Source organism: Cervus canadensis, chromosome 18, assembly GCF_019320065.1.
Source record: "Cervus canadensis isolate Bull #8, Minnesota chromosome 18, ASM1932006v1, whole genome shotgun sequence".
Classification (NCBI taxonomy): Eukaryota; Metazoa; Chordata; class Mammalia; order Artiodactyla; family Cervidae; genus Cervus; species Cervus canadensis.
In genome coordinates, this window is record NC_057403.1 from 18,828,742 (window position 1) to 18,844,268 (window position 15,527).

General features: G+C 46.0%; 1 protein-coding gene across 2 annotated transcripts in view; it reads left to right on the forward strand.

Annotated features, from left to right (window-relative positions):
- The first annotated feature begins 222 nt into the window (after positions 1-222).
- Positions 223-15,527, forward strand: part of ARHGAP35 (Rho GTPase activating protein 35) — a 114,198-nt gene continuing 98,893 nt past the window's right edge. For both annotated transcript variants that reach the window (XM_043437944.1, XM_043437943.1), the window contains exon 1: positions 223-1,022. The gene's annotated coding sequence lies outside the window, so the exon portion shown is untranslated. The remainder of the gene's footprint in view (positions 1,023-15,527) is intronic.

The window sequence follows — 15,527 nt, forward strand, 5'->3', positions numbered from 1 at the left end:
TCCCTCCTCCTCGGCCCCGCCCTACCGCCCCACCGCCCCACGTTACGTCGCTCCTTCTCTCCTCCTCCGTTATCCCGGGGGCTGCGCTCGCGCGGCAAACCCACCTCCCCTTGCCTCTCATTGGTTGGTCAGGTCCCGCGCGAGCGGGATCGCGCCCTTCGCCCCCGCCCCCAAAGCCCGGCCATGCCTCTCCCCTCCCGCTTTCTCCAAGAGCCGGCGCGAGAAGGGTTTTGGCTGCTTCTCCTGCGCGCAGGGGTGCGCGCGCCTCCTGAGGACCACTCCCTCCGCCTCGCGCGAATAGCCGCAGCGGCTAGCAGCCCCTCCCGCGCACGCGCGCTTGCCCACCCCAGGCCTCTGCCCCGTCGCGGGTCTTCTCGGGCTCTGTCTGGCGCTGCAGCCACCGCATTAGCGGCAATTTTTTTTTTTTTTTTTTGTGGTGGCGGGGTTGGGGGAGAGCGCACGCGCACTGCGCCCTCCGCGCCCGTTCCCTGGACGCGGCCGCTGCGGTGGCAGTGAGTCCCTTGGGCGCGCACGCGCTCTTGCTTCTCTCCGCCACGCGCCGGTTAGATCCTCGCGGCGCGCGTTACAGGGGCCGTTATCCCCCTGCAACGGTCCCCGCGCCACGCACGCGCAGTAGCGAGGGGGAGCGCGCGCGGGAGCGGCGGCCGCAGGAAGGAGGCGCCGCCGCCGCCGCCGCCGCCATTGCGAGGGAGGGAGGGAGCGAGCGAGCGAGCGAGGCTGGTCCGCCCTCCCCCTGGTTCCCGCCCCTCCCCCCTTCCCCTCCCCGCCCCCCCGCCCCGAGGGAGAGCAGCGGAGCGGCGGGAGGAGGAGGTGGAGGAGGCGGAGGAGGGAGCCCGCGAGGGAGGGTCCGCCCGGCCCCCCGCCGCCGGAGCTGCCGCCGCCGCCGCCGCCGCCACCGCCTCAGCCGCCGCCGGACTAGGAGCAGCAGAACATGGCGCCGGGGCCGCCGTCGCCCCTGCCGGGATCCCGAAGGCCAGGGCCGCGCTGAGGGCCCCCGGCTGGTGAGTGCGCGAGCTCGCGGGCCCGGGCGGCGAGGCCGGGCGCCGCCCCGCTGCGGGGTCCAGGGGGAGGCGGAGACGGCGGGGCCCGGAGCCTGCGAACAATGGAGGAGCCGGAGGGGGAGGGGAGGGAGCGGCCCCCCAGCCCCCCGGGCCCCGCCGGCCCCACCGCCTCGCGCTGCGGCCCGGCCCGCCGGGGCCCGCCTGCCCTTCGGACTTGCCCCTGCCCGCCGCAGCCCTGCTGTCGCCGCTTCTGCCGCCACCCTCCAATCCATTGAGATCTCCGTGTCTGCCTCGGCTCCCCCCACCCCCCGACTTCAGCCACTCTGCTCCCACTTCTGCGCCTCCACCTTCTTTCTTCCGCCCCTCAGTAATGCCCTTCGCCCCCCACCCCCACCCCTAGACTCTGCAGTGCTCTTGGGACCCTTTCGCATCCCTGAATTCTGGACCCCCACGTTCAGATTCGTGACCCTTCTGCCTTCTCTCCGCTTTCACCAGCCTGGGTCCGTCCCTTTCTTTGACCATGTCCTGTTTCCCTCCGCTGCTGCACCCCCAGGAGCTGTCCGTCTAGGACCCCCGGTTCCACCTCCTCGGTGATTCATCCGAGACCCTCTTCGTCTTGACACTACTGCTCCTAGGTCTTCTCCTTTTAATTCCACGTCCTTCTTGGGCCCTACTGCCCACTGACAAAACCTGCCGCCTCCCTCCGGCCCCACTCCCCACGGGATACCCCTGGACTCTGACCCCTGCCGATCTCGATGCAGTCCCCTGCCCCCTCTTGGACTCCGACGCGCCATGCTAGCCTCCTCCCCTCCGATCTTGCTTCATTTCTTGCCGTTCAGATCCTTGCCTCTCTTCCAGACCCTTCTGCCTCCCCACACTGCCCCTCGTCTAGTCTCCGATCTTGCGGTGCCCTCCTTGCTTTCTGACTTGGCCTTCCTTGAAGCAGCCTCCACCGTCTTCTCTGACCCTGCAGCTCTCTCGTTCCTGCCGTCAGGTTCTCTGACCTTTCTCCCTCACTCAGCCTTGCCGCAGCCTGGCGCCCTGCAGTCCCCGTTGAGGTTTCTTCTCTCCCCCACCTCCTTATTGGCCCTCTCTTTAGCCTTTGCATTCATTTGTTCACGCTTCCTTTGCCCTGTCTCCCCTTCATTTCTTCTTTGCTGAAGACCTGTTTGCAGCCTGTTTCTCCAAGACCTGTCCTCTCCATTTTGGCCCTTACTGAAAGACTGGGAATTTCTCTTTGATCCATCACCCCCCTTCCCATTCTGCACCCCACACCTGCCCCAGATCCTTTTTGCACCTGCTGTTGGCACTTGTTCAATTCCACCCCATCCTCTCTAATGTTTTCCTCCCAGCTTTGCCCCTTTGGGAGCTGTCCACACTTGTCCACCTATGTTTTGGACCCATTTTAATTTTCCTACTGCTGTCTCCTCTTGGAGTGGTCCTCTTTAACTCTGGTCATCTTGTGACTGCCTCGCCTCTCTGTTGCCTCTCAATTCTAAGTTTTCCCCCGATCTTCTTCCCCCACCCCATTTTGATTCAGCCCTCAATATCCTCTCTCCTTTCTTGAATGGGTCCTCCCCCTTTTGCCTTGCCTCTTACCTCCTTTTTGAGTCTCCTTCCTCCGGGTCTGCTCAGTGTAGAGATGTTTCCCTAAGCCTTCCTACCTGTCACTCCCCGCAGCCCAGCTTCCTCTTGAAGCTTGGCTAGAGTCTCCATCCCTTTTGTGATCCCTCTCGCAGTTCTGGTCTTCATTGCCTGGTTTTCTCCCTCATCTTTTCTTTCCTGTTGTATCTTGCTAGACTGCTGCTCTTCCCTTGTAGTTCCTATCAGATTTGCTTCTCCCAACTCCCCTCTTGACCTGCCTATTCCTCACTGGGTTACTTCACTTCTTCAGGTATGCCTTTCTCTAGTCTCCATCTCACAGCTTTGGGGAGGAAGGGACTGGGTTGGGCCTAGGCTGCTTATGTTCACATTTAGATGACAGATTTGCTCAGCACTCTGACTCTGAGGGTTTTATCTCCAGGGATCCTGTGAGATCTGGGTAAATAGCTGGGGTTGGTTGATTTAACTACTGCTCTCTCAAGTCGGGGAGTGTTGCCTCTATTTCCCCCCCTTTTACCAAGCATAGTGATGGTGGAGGTAGTTCTCTTTCCATTGCCCCACTTTTCTTTCCCCCTCCCATTTTGCTTCCACACCTTTGAGTCCTGAGGCTTTGCAGTTTTGTGTCCTTTGGAAAAGGAGAAGGCAGCTGCTCACAGGTCTGTCTTCTCTTTCTCACTTTCCCTCCCTCCTCTCAGCTGTCATAAAGAGATAGTTGTACCCTCTCCCCCTTTCACCTCCAAGCCAGCATCTTTTGGGAGAACTTAGGAGTGTGTTTGTTTGTTTGTGTTTTCCAGCTGACAAGTCCTATTTTTGTTTCACCTTTAGCTGGGGAAATGCCAGTTCTCAACTTCTCCCCAGCCCCATAGGGGTTATGGCCACACTTGGTGTTTACTGTTCTGGGTCTGCAGAAGCTGCCAGTCTTGCTTGGCTTCATTGATGGCCTCTGGTTTGCTCTGTGACCTTTGGAAAGGGTTGGAGGAAGGTGGGCTTGTTTCTTTTTCACCTCTGCCCCAGGAAGGATTCAGCTTCCTGGTCTTCAAAATGGTGAGGGCCTGGCTTTGGAAAGCTCTTTGCGGTTGTTTGTTGAAACAGAGAGTGCCAAGTGTCACTCAGATTTCTGCCCTCTGGTATTGCAGGCGCTTCCAGCCGCAGAAGCTGAATTCCTCTAGGTAGCTCCATGCTTGGGAGAAGGAGGGAACTCATTGGTGAACCAGGAGTACGTGGGTGGGCCCTGACCCTCCCAGGCCTTTTGACTGCCCTGATTTGGTAGAGAAATGAGTGCCAGGAACGGGCCGATGTGATTGGGTTTTTGGTTTATTACCTGAAAAATGTACCGTTGCTACCTTTCCCTGAGCTGTTCTCGCCAGTGATGATCTGTTGGAGGTGGAATATAGGAAATTCATTCAGAGGAAGCAGTGGTTTTACAGAAAACCGTCCAAGCCTTTTCCTTCCTTAACTTGGGAGAGGGAACCTTTGGCATGTTCTAGGTTTATTTATTTTATTTCTTAAGTAGATCGAAAGCCTGATTTTTTTTCCCCCTGTGGCCTAGGGCAATTGCATATTAAAGCAGCCATCCAGCTGTGAAGGAGCATTTACTGGAAGGACTTTCTTAACTGAGCTATGATCAAGCTTCGTTTACTTCACCACTTAAATTTAGAAATAGTTCTGTATGAATACATGTGAAATAAAAAACATTCGTTGTCATCTACAGAATTAGACCACTGACTCATCAAACGTTAGGGCATTTGTATATGAGACAGTGAGAGGGAATGACTAGTAGATCCTTATGGCTCCTTTAGCGCCTAAGTTCTCAGGACTTTAAATTTTGTGACAAGCAGAATCTGGTAAATTATCCTTGACATTTGTCTTCACCATTATTGAATTCAAGGGTTTTGGTTCATTTTTCTTCATTTCTGTTCATTTGATGAAAAGAATTCTGATGAATTCTCTGAATTTATTTGAGTTTTTATGTTGCCTATGTTGGTATAAATAGTTGTTTTGGTTTTTATTCTTAATGTGCAAGTGACAGCTAATTAAGAACAAAAACAACTGTGTATGCAGTACTGCTTAAATTTGTGTTCCAGGGTTTTCACATCACTGGCAGCATAGGAAGTTTCTGCGTGCCCAAAGCCTAAGTTTACATAATAGGAGGAGAGGAGACAGAAGAACAAAGAGCTGTTTTTCTTCTGAGACTGGTAACTGATGTTCCAGAGATTGTCAGATTTCTTTGACGGTGACAGTGGCTCCAACCCCTGTATCAACATTTGTTTTCATGATGGAATTGGGTGCTGCAGAAATCTGAGGTGGTAGCCTTGGCCTTCTGGAACATTTAATGTGCCAGTTGGGGGTGGGGTGTGGAGTAGGGGAAGGCAGTAGATGACTGTTTTCAACCTAGTAATGTGTCTTCAAGGGCTCTTGCCCTCCTTAGAAAATCTTTGTATTACTGGCCTGATTAGAATTCTATCTTCATTTTTTATACTAGCCTTTACTTTTGGCTACGTCCCCCCTCCCTTATCTATTGCCTCTTTTTTCTTGCCATGAAAGGCCAAAGATTTAGGACAATAAAAGGATCAGAAAATAGTCATTTCTGGGATTCCCTGGCAGTCCAGGGGTTGGGATTCCGCACTTCCACTGCAGAGGGGTGCAGATCCCTGGTTGGGGAAATAAGATTTCATATGCTGTGAGGCATGTGGCCACACACACAAAAAGTCATTCTTCTTGATACTGGACACATAGAAAGAGTTGTCCATGTGCATATCCATGAACCTGATGGTGACTTTCTGACAAAGGACAGTCTTGGGAGAGTGAGGGTTGTATAGGTGACTGTGAACTATAGCCTCATAGGTGTGGTCAGGCTTTATGTAATGAGGAAATGCATTGGGCCAGTACAGTTGGCGATTGAAAGGTGAGCTTGGTTGTTTCCCTCTAGTCTTGTCTGCTTTCCCCTCCTCCATCTGCTGTGGTGTTCTGAGAGGTGTTAGGCCTCTTTCTTATAGGGCCTCTCGGTGGTGATGTGCTCTGACTATTGTCATTCACCCACTGACAGTCTAAACTGTGTTAATATACCGAGTCCCTGTGACAGTTCATTGACCATCTAGTTCAGTCACTTAAAATTTCTCTTTCACACTATGTGAAATAAACTTGGAGAGTCTCCGTTTGAAGAGGGAAAGTGACCAGCAGAAATCCTTTGGCTTTGAAACAGCAGTTTAAAGATCAGTGCCTAGTCTAACCTCCTCAGTTATAGTTGGGGAAATGGAAAGTTTGCAAGGGGCATGATAAGGCTTCCTGTCATAGCTGAAAGAGTATTGGGCATACAGGTAGGAGACCTGGTCTAGGCTCTAACCTAATTAGATGGACTCTTGGACAAAATGCTTCACCTTTCTGGGCTTCTCATTCCCAGCCTGAAGTCTTGTGTGCCATCTGGCTCTAATTGTAGATTCTTGTTCTGATCACAGACGACAGGACACTGGGATTGGCCTCTTGGTACTACTGTTAACCCCCTACCACCACCCACCCCATCCTGCCCCCATCAAATCCTGTAACCCAGAATGGGCCAGGCAGTGGTGGGGCAGGGGGGCTCTTTCCCCGTGGGATGCAGTAAAAAGAATTGGATTATCTCTGTTGTGTGCTTTTTCAGATATAAAATAAACACTTGCATCTTTTTCAGCCATTCACATGAAGATAGTTTATAATTTGGGGAGAAAGGAACATTCAGATTGTATTAACTACATAACTAAAACCATATACCTCCTAAAAAACAGTATGAAATTTTTCAAGCTGAGTCATTGTTGACCTAGGCTCTCAAATAGCAGTGGTTTGAATAGCACTTGGATTGCTGGTATTAAGAAATGTAAACAAATCTTTCATGTTCATCTTCCCCAAAACTTATTTCTATTTAATTTTTGATACAATGCTTTATCAGACTGCATCTATGAAGAGTTCTTGAAAATAGTATTTGGTATCTGTCAGTATCATCTTCATTTCTTTGCTTTGTTGGTGTTAAGAGACGCCATTAATTTGATATACTAGCAGAGAACCAACCATGAAGCATCCTCACAGGAAAGTAATATTTGTTTTAGTCAAAAGTAGCCAGACTTGCTTGTCTGCTTTATCTTCCTTTATTGAAATGGACACATTGTCATTTTATGAAATTTGCAGCAGTTGTGGTGTTTGATCATGCATCTATAGGTACTTCAGACTGTTTCTGCTTTCCTAGTGCCTGCATTCTTTTTTGGAAACTCTTCTCTTGCTAGTCACTATTGTAATATTTGTGCTTGGTAATCAGACTTGAATAATTGAGAGACAGCTTCCTATGGTAAAGAATGTTGAATTGATGATGAAGAAACCTAGGTCCTAGCCCTGGCTCTGCCGCTTACCAGCTGTGTGACTTTGGCCAAGTCATTTCACTTCTGGGCTGCAGTTTCTTCATGAGAAAAATGAAGGGATTATACTAGTTGGTTTCCATTATTTCCCATCATACCTAAATGTCTTGTATGTAGTAGGCCCTCAGTACTGCTGACTGAAACCACGCTGGTGCCAAAGACTTTTTTGCCGGGTGGGGAGGGGCATGCCTGCCACTGAAGAGTTTCAAGCCTAAAAATGGCCATTATGGATAGTGTACACATCTCCCCGACATTTTTGACATGCCTTCCTGGTCAGCATTTAATCTCTATACACACACACATGCACACGTATCATAAATGTCTTGACCAGGGCTACACAACTAATATATGAGCTAATATATGGTAAGGTCATGTTATGAATCCATATCTGTCTGACTCTAAAATCTGTTTTTATTTTATTAGACTGCCTTGCCTCTCTGGTCTATAAGAATAAGCTGTAGTTCAATTCCTTGAGGAATTGTAGTCAGTTATAAACAATTAACTATATATGTAATATGGGGTGGGGTGAGGGAAGTAAATGTTGAATAGACTATTCTTACTAATTTCTAGCTGTTCCGGAGGTGGTCCCATAGTAATCTGAAAGATTCTCATATTCAGAGACTGAGCACACATCAGGTTCCATATCCCAATATTTTAAAAGAAATCCACAGCCACAAGTACCAGCTTGTCTTTGTAGTCAGTGTATTGAAGAAGTTGAGCTTTTTATTTCTGACCTGGATTCACACCTGAGGTAGCAAAACTGTAAGTAAATTTATCTAACAGAAATAAGGTAGAAATGTTTGGTTATGGAGTGGCCTTAAATCTGTCTTTTCTTTGGCAAATAGAAACGTGTCTGAATAGCTCCTAATTGAGAGATTTTATTCTGAGAAAATTCTCTAGGCAGCTAGAAATGTATAGATAAAATATGCTTTGCCCCTTGACCTATTTGTATGGAGCTCCCTATAATATATTATTTTAAAAATTGCAATTCAAAAAGTTCTTAAACAATGTTGGGGTGCAAGAATGTTTCCCAGCTACAGTTAGTAGCCTCCTGAGGTGTAAAATACTTTTGTTGCATGGTACTTCTTCCTATGTCCATTTAGAGATAGAAAGGTCAAAACCAAGCCTTATCTATTTCGGCCTGCACTACTTAAGAATAAGATAAAGGAAAATGATTACTGTTAATTGCCATGGGCAATTAAAAAGGATTCTTTGTTCAGTAACAAATTGATTGTGTACAAATGAAAGTCAGCACTGCATTAATACAAGATTATTAGATTCTTGAAATCAGCATCTTCAGCCAGAGTGGCTTTCACTTCAAGGGAATTGTTTCACTGGGAATAGTGTACCTAAATGCTTGGTGATTGAAAGTATCACTAGAAAAAATAATAATAATAAGAGTATCACTAGGTCTTTATTTTTCAAAAATGCTTATTAAGTTTGTAGGTGGAAGACTGGTGGGTACCTCTTTTGTAATACTATTTTTAATGGACTGATATCATTGAATACTTTAATGCTGCTGACATAAAGGAAATTTATTCCACTGATTGGTCAGTCAGTTGAAGAATGTGGATGAAACCTTTGATAAATGAGGAAAAGGGCCTCTGACTGCTGTGGGAGTGGGCTGTTGGCATATGCCTAGTGTTAGTCAGTAGCCACAAAGGCTTAAAAATGGCCTCTTTAGCTAAAGTAGTTATAATTTGATGTGTATACAAGGAAGATGTATTTTCTCACATACATGTTGTACAGACCGCTTTTTCATATGCTAGGGCATAATTTTCTTTTTCACATATTTTTTTTTCCCTACTCAGTTCTCCTTTTTTAATTTTATTTTCTCCCACACAGTTCTTCATAAATTGAAAACTGTTTGAGAGTCTCTATCTATAAGGTACTTCTCAAGACTTTAATACACAAATGTGAATGTGTGGGATCATATTTTTAACTTTTACAGGTTTGTTCAAAGTCGCATACCTGATGATGAATGGGTTAATAGTGATCTCGTACAAATTACAAGTGTCAGAAGCATCTAGTGCTTACAGATCTTTTCTATTTTCTATTTGTGTTATAATTTCAGATTTTTGGGGTCTCTGTTTACTTGGAATTAAAATAGGTATGGTCACTGCTCTGACTTCACGATGGGACTGTCAGACAGGCAGACTGGGGCAAACTTTCTGGAAAGCAGTTTGGCAAGAGATACAGTCCTTGGTCTGGTTATAGGTATCTATATGGACCAAGAACTGGAGATGAGGACCAAAATTTGATATGAATGTGTTAATTATAGTGATGTGTATTGGGAAAAAAAAGAAACAATCTAAATGTTATAACTTTATGGAAAAGTCTGGAGTCATAAAGATGATTTTGGAGAATTCTTGACATGGGAAAGTACACACAAAATAAAGTTAAGTATGAGAAAAAAGCAGGATATAGAACTATAAACAGTATGATTCCAGTTATTTTAAAATATATATGGGAAAAAGTGGAAGAAATATGCCCACATGCTATTAGTATTTTTCTCTGCTGCAGAAATTTGAGTGATTGATTTTTTTCTGAGTTTTCCCAAGTTTTCCAAAATGATTTGCTATTTTTGATTCAGAGAAAAAAGATTAAAAATATTTCTTTTGCAGTGTGGTTGTATTATGTTTGATTTTTCTTGAAAACATGAAGGAAAAATTGAGCTGAAAAGCAGGAAATTAGTAATCATGAGTTCTGTTGGAGTTCAGTACCTTTGAAGGTGAAGGCAGTTACACTTCTTAGAGCAGTGATTGAATTAATGATAGCAGTATAGCCTTCCTGGGTGGCGCTAGTGTTGAAAGAACCCACCTGCCAATGCAGGAGATGCAGGTTCAATCCCTGGGTCGGGAAGATCCCCTGGGGGAGGAAATGGCAACCCACTCCAGTATTCTTGCCTGGGAAATCCTGTGAACAGAGGAGCCTGGTGGGCTACAGTCCATAGGGTTACAAAGAGCTGGACAGGGCTGCAGCAACTTAGCAGGCGTGCATGCATAGCAGTTATTACCACGTAATAGCAACAGTTGCTTCTTGAGTACCAGGAGATTCCTGTGTGTTCTCTCACATCTTTCTCACCATAATCCTCTGCTCTGAGGTGGGTGGTACAACAGTGTGGGAACTGAGACTCCCTAATGGCACTTACCCAAGGCCACCAGGCTGACAGGTCAGCAGTCTGGATCAGAGCCTTTGCTTGGAGCCCCTACTTTCTAGCACTTTCTCTGGTGTGCCATATACTTCACAGAGCTGATTTCACCCCAGAGATGAGAATAAAAGTCTTACTTCCTTACTGATAGCTATACCCTAGTCACTCAGTCATGTTCACCTCTTTGCAACCCCATGAACCTCCTCTGTCCATGGAATTCCCCAGGTAAGAATACTGGAATGGGTTGCCATTTCCTCCTCCAGGGGATCTTCTCGACCCAAGGATCTAATCCAGGTCTCCTCCATTGCAGGCAGACTCTTAACCATCTGAGCCATCAGGGAAGCTCCATTCTCTTCAGCATGATATCCCCTGCCCTCAACCATGCTTGTTTTAAAGGGGCCATTAGTGTATCACTTTTTTCTTTTCTCAGTCACAATCAGGAATGGACATGGAACTAGTTATGTCCTCCCTTTTATGGGCCAAAAATCTTTAAGAGTTAAATTATTTTACATTTGATTAATTTTACTATTAAAGTAAATTAAGGACTGTAGAGAAGAAGAGGAAAAGAAGAGGGAACACACTAATTCTTTGTAGCTCTAGAGGATAGAGGTGTAGGGAGACAAGTCTTTTTCCCTTTTCTTGTCCGTTCAACCAGCGTTTAGGGGAGGGTCTCTACCATGTAGAGCACCAGTTGTACAGAGGATGCCTTCTCTCTGAGAGTTGACACACCGTTTCTAAAACAAAAGCAGTTCTTCCCTTAGAGGTAACACAAGGAGCACCCTGTTTCTGTACCAGAAAGTAAAAAATTTAGAAGACCAGTGGCCTGATTTTAAGGAATTAAGTGTGACTAAACATTCAAACACAATGCATTGACCAGGGAGGTAGATTTCATTTTGCTATGAGAAGGAACGTGGTCTAAGTTCATATTTTGTTTTGAATAAGGAACAATGTGGAAATTTACATTTTCACCTTCTTTGTATTGTTGTTACCAGCAGGACATTTGCACACATATGTACCTATTCTTTTACTCCTCATTCTTTGTTTCACCAGGGAGAGTACTGAAGACCTGATGTGTGTTTGTAGTGGCGGGGGTTGACAGATATCAGAAAGAAATTGGAAAACAGCTCGGAAGCTCCACAGGACTTTTCGTTTTGTTCTCCCATTTATCCTGTGAACCCATTGCTTTTATCCTAGAACAAACACGTCAATAGGAGCACGGTATTTGTTGAATTAAAGATAGGACTTTTGAGAGAAACCAGGAAAAATAAAGCCTCTGAAGTCTTTCAGTCCTTAGACTCTTGGGTTTCCTCTAGTGACGTAAAGAACCCTTTCTGTTGTTAGTGTTCATTTTGCTTCTTACCAGCTTTTGACCTTGGATGTCATTTATCTCGAGTTCTTAAATGTAAAATGGGCCTCAGTACTATTCTGCCTGCTGCAGAGACTTTTTGTGTCCAGATTTTTTTTTTTTTTTTTGAGAACTAAATGTCAGCAGTGGATGTGGAAATTCTGTCGCATTGGACTGACTTTCAGTTTTCTGGGAGGATGAAAAGGAACAGTTTGATTAATGAAGCTGTTTAGGTAAGCCAGCGTGTTAGAGTACCTCAAGAGGAGCCTGGAGACTTTGAATCAGTGGAGCATCAGTGCTGTTGACTGGTCGCCTTGTAATTACGGCAGCAGCAGCCAGTTTTAGGGTCTTCCCAGGGTCTCACACATATAAATGTTGTAGGTCACAGGCCACAGAGCAGTGTTAGGACTGAGGCCCCAGTTACTCCTTCCCCCATGGTGACACATGACATCAGGTTGCATCCTAGTCCTACTTCCTGGCAACTCTGCACCCTCACATTGGTGCCTTCAAGCCCCTCATCCATAAAAAAGGGGAACAGTGTCCACTCATAGGTTCACTGTGCAAATTAAAACAGTGCATTTAAGAAGCTTAAGATCACGCCTGGGTCACAGTAAGTGCTTTGTAATGTCATTATTTGTGCAGTGGTCTTGACTTTTACAGGTCAGTTGACAATATGGTGGTGGGGCCAAAAAGTATTAATTTACCAATTTTTAGTTTCGCCAAGGAGGACATTAAAAAAATGGGGTGGGGGGAACTACTCACTATATTTTGTTAAAAGAAAAGGATCCACTATCAGAGTAAAAGATTGCCATTTTCCTTTTTTGGCGGGAAGTGGGGGAGGCACACTTGTGGTTTGCAGGCTCTTAGTTCCCCGAACAGGAATCAAAGCCTGGTCCCCCTGCAGTGGAAGCGCGGACCTCTCTCCACTGGACCACCAAGAATTGCCAAAAGGTAGCCTTTTTCAAGGAAGTTGGCAGCTTTACGCAGACATACATAGGTGTATGTTTCTAATTCTCATTTTTACATAGACTGGGGAAAACTGCCACAGACCAGCACCAGTTGTGTGTAGACAGTCATTAAACAGATTCCTGTCCTAGTTCCTCCATTTACTGTCACCTTAAATAAGCTCTTTGACTTCTCTGAGCCTTCTTTTTCTGTGTAAAATAAAGATACTAATTGCTATCTCACAGGGCTGTGAGAAGCCAGGGTGACTTATGAAAAATGTTTGGCCTATGGTAAGTGTTCAGTTGACAGAGATCGTCACTCTCAGATGGTTAGTGAAGTATTAAGCCGGGTAAGCAAAATCCCCCGTGCGTTGTGCGGTTGGGAGTTCCAAGCAGTAGGGCATCGGGCTCGACTGCAGAAACGTCCTGCAGAGGGGTCCTTCTCTCCATTCTTGCCTCTCGTTTGTTCTCAGCAAGCCGCTGGAGGCGCTGAGCAGAACCTGACTGTTGCTCCCCGTCTTTAAAACCTTGACTGCTTTTCTGTGGCTGCAGGGTTAAGTCCAGATCACTAGTGTGGTCTTGTGTATTCCTCTACGGTTTGGCCCATCCTGCCTTCCCAGCCTGGTCACTCCTGGTCTCCAGAACACGCTCTGTTCTTTCTCTGCCTCTGTTTTTGGTGAAGCTGGTTCCTTTTGAGAGTTCCTTTACCTTTCCTCCGATTGGTGAATTTCCTGCTCACCCTTCCACATCCTCTCAAGTGTCCACTATTCTGAGGCCTTTCTTCCAGGGGGTTTTCCTCAAGTCTGTTCCAATAGCACTTTGCTGGTGACGTTAGACACATCCCTTGTTTCATGTAGTGATAATGTTTGTGCAGTTGTGAGTCAGCAGTCACAGAACACCTCTGTTGTTTCCTTATCTCTGCCCCCCGGCCCAGCCATACAGTTGTTCTCTTTGGAGATCAGTTTTCTACCAGGGATTTTTTTTTTTCCTTCCAGGGTTGCTTTTTGCACACATGAACAAGCAAATAGAAATGATATTTGCGTTCCAATAGAAGCATACTGTATGATTACTGTTCTGCGTCTTCCTTTTTCTCACTTAATATTTTGGGATAGTCAGTGTTAACACAAAGGAAGCTTCCTTGTTCTTTTTCAACAGCTTCATGGTATTCTACCATACAGATACACTGGAATTAGCCAATCTCCTAGTGATGGACATTGGATGTGTTTCCAGTTCTTTGCTTTTGCAATCAGTGCCGTAGGGGAAACTTGAAAATAATTTGCACAAGTGAGATTATTCTTGGAGGTGAAATTCCTGGAAGTAGAAAAGTTGTCTTCTTTTTTGGCCGAATGGCTTGTGGGATCTTAGTTCCCTGACCAGTGATTGAACCCGGGCCACCGCAGTGAAAGTGCTGAGTCCTAACCACTAGACCGCCAGGGAATTCCCGTCTCCTACTTCTTCTTTTTTTAAAAAATATCTATTTTTGGCTGTATCGGGTCTTTGTTGCTGCACGGGCTTTTCTCTAATTGCGGTGAGTGGGGGACCTCTCATTACGGTTGCTTCTCTTGTGGAGCACGGTCTCTAGGGCACACAGGCTTCAGTAGTTGATGGTAAGCCAAGATGGATTTTTGAAAAACATTTTGATAGCCTGAGTCCTGATATTGGGGGTCTGCGGCTAGATCCTAAAGCTTGCTGAAGTTCTGGCAGCTGTCCCCCCATGGCTTTGAGTATTCTGATGGCCCATAGGACTTGGTTGGAAGATGTCTGTGTAGCTCATTCAGTTGGGGACAGATTGGACTTTTCAAAAGCCCTCTCCCAACATGACAGTCAATACAACTTCCCTTTCCCCTGTGAGCTCACTCCTGGGGAAATCCTTTTACCCTTCACCAAGTGAAACTAGGTCCTCAGAGACTCACGCAGTAATAATAGCCATTACTTCCTTAGTCTTCTGTATCCTAGGCACTGTCTTATGCATTTTACATGTATTAACTCAGGGAATCCACCTGACAACTCTCAGAAATAGGTGCCGGTACTATCCCTGTGCCCGTTTTACAGATGAGGGAACTGCGGCATCTTGTGTTTAGGTAACGTGGGTAGATTGAGAGAAAAGAGAGTGAAAAAACACCTGTCCTTGAGAAAGTACCCAGTTGTACTTCAGTTTTACCAGACTGGTTTTATGTGTGTGCTGTTTTCTGTGTCTCTGCAGTTTCACCTTAATTGTTGACCTTGATTATTGGGAAATGTTTCTCCCACTGAAGGGTATTTGGATGAGCATAGTGCGTTCTTTTGTTTGTCCCCTTGATCCCTAGTTTAGCTTACCTGTTAAAGATTTCCAGAATGATCTAGCAGTTAATTCCACTTCTGTTTCCCACTCCTTTTTAGTGAGGTTCTAATTGGACTTTATAATCCAGTTTTTTCATCAAAGCTTATCTTAGCAAACTACAGCCAAAGCTTGTTATTACTCAGTTCTTTCTGTAATGCCATCTTGAAACACTTTGTTTTGGTTTTGGGGGAAGAGCCCTGGAAATTCTGATATTGCGTGATACTCAAGGGGAGGGCCAGGGGCGTGTGTTGTGTTATCAGCCTGGAATGCTCACTTCAGTAACCAAGTCAGATGCCTGTCTCCCCAGAAACCTTCCCCCGATCCTTCCTCTGCGTCCAAGATCTGGATTAGCATCACGGCTTCTTTTAGATCAGCCCTGTCTAGTCAGCTCTGTCCTTTACAACAGCTACTAGCCACTTGTTTCTACTTGACATGTAACTAGGGGACCAAGAAACTGAATTTTTAATTTTACTTAATTTTGATTGAACTTTAAATAGACAAAGTATCAGGAGTGCAGATGTAGACAGTATCCTCCACAAGGGAGAGGTTTTTCTTTTTTCTACTTTTAATTCTGACACAGGGCCATGCTTATGTGTTTGACCAACGTTTGATCAATAGCCCTCAGTGGCTGAAATACACAGGGGAAGTTAAAATATTCTTTAAATTCCACTTCCTAGGGATAGCCATTTTTACGAATTATGTTTTAGTTGTATAAAACATTGCCAGTTTTCATTGACATTTCAGTGATTTTTGCACAGGAT